The following is a 1392-nucleotide window of genomic DNA, read 5'->3' as shown; positions in this document are numbered from 1 at the left end:
ATGGTCGGGATTAATTCATGATTCCAATCCAATGGTCCAAACTCACGGGTCCCGACAAATTCCAAATTAACATATACATAATTAGGGTTTTCTAAACCCTAATTAGGGTTTCCAATCCCATCACAACCCAATTAGTCCATTCATGAAGCTTCTACATTAATTAACTGTTAATTAATCAGGCACCACCCACTACCACCTCGGGTAGTGGTGGTCAATGGCGGCGGCCACCACCGTGAGGTTTTTCCGTTGATTAATCCGGCCAAACATGAATCATTCCAAATAATCCCATCAAACCCATAAATAAACACAATAAACACACACACAACCACCCTTCACAGTGGCTGTGGCGGCAGAAAGCGGTGGCAGGGGGCGGCAGCCACCATGGTTGGCATCCATGGTGGGTTTTTCTCGCCAAACTCACACGTATAATCCCAATGAACGCAATAATCAAGAAGTACACTCGACTATACAACCATACAGCCGCCTCCTAGGCGGCAGGAGTCGTCGGAAAACGCACACAGCGGCCTCCACGGCCACCGACGTCGGCAATGAAGCTTCCGGCATCGTACTCACAGAAAAGAACGAGAGAGAGAGAGAGAAGAAGAATGGATTGCGAATGGGCTTACCATGCGTTTCCGGTGGATCACGACCTGCACAACGACGCACAGCGGGTTTTCACCCGGTTCTCGGCGTTTCTCCGGCTTCCCACGATGTTCCCGACAGCAGACGTCGCAATGGCGACCTTCAACGATGTTGCATCTGCGGCGATCGGGCTTTTGTTGCGGCGGCGCTGAGGTAGCTTGGCAGGTGGCTCGCGACTCCGACGACGGGAGGTGTGGCGGCGCCGGCTGGAGGGGTCATAAGGGTGGCGGCTGTTGAAGAGCTAGGGTTAGGGTTTGGGGGGTAACGTCCTTAAGACGGGAAGGATAGCTCACCGGTGTTTAAATCCCGCATCCATCCAAACTTCCTATAAACTTGACACAACCAGTCCCTCCTTACTAGATCTTTATCAGTTTAAGTCCAAAACTTACACTTTAGCTCCTGATTCCATAAATTCTTTTCAACTGAAGTCCAAAACTTACCTAATAGCCCCTGCCCTCAGAAATCTTTACAAATTGAATCCTAAATTTACCATTTAGCCCTTGTTTCCCAAAATCTATTCAAATTAGGTCCCAATAATTTATCAAGTAGTCCCTGCCTTCATAAATATTTACAAACCACTCCGGAACTTACATTTTTAACCCCCAACTTCTATAATTGTAATAATTAACTCCTCGAGACCAACACATTGCTATATTACTATTGATTTTAGGGCTATTATTCATTCATTAATTCGTCTATTTATTTATTTAATAAACGGGGTGTTACACAAATCAAGCTTCTCAACCACAT

Source organism: Lactuca virosa, chromosome 6, assembly GCF_052849685.1.
Source record: "Lactuca virosa cultivar CGN04683 chromosome 6, Lactuca_virosa_CGN04683_v6, whole genome shotgun sequence".
NCBI classification, from domain to species: Eukaryota; Viridiplantae; Streptophyta; class Magnoliopsida; order Asterales; family Asteraceae; genus Lactuca; species Lactuca virosa.
The sequence above is the reverse complement of the archived record's forward strand: the minus strand, read 5'-3'. Positions refer to the sequence as shown.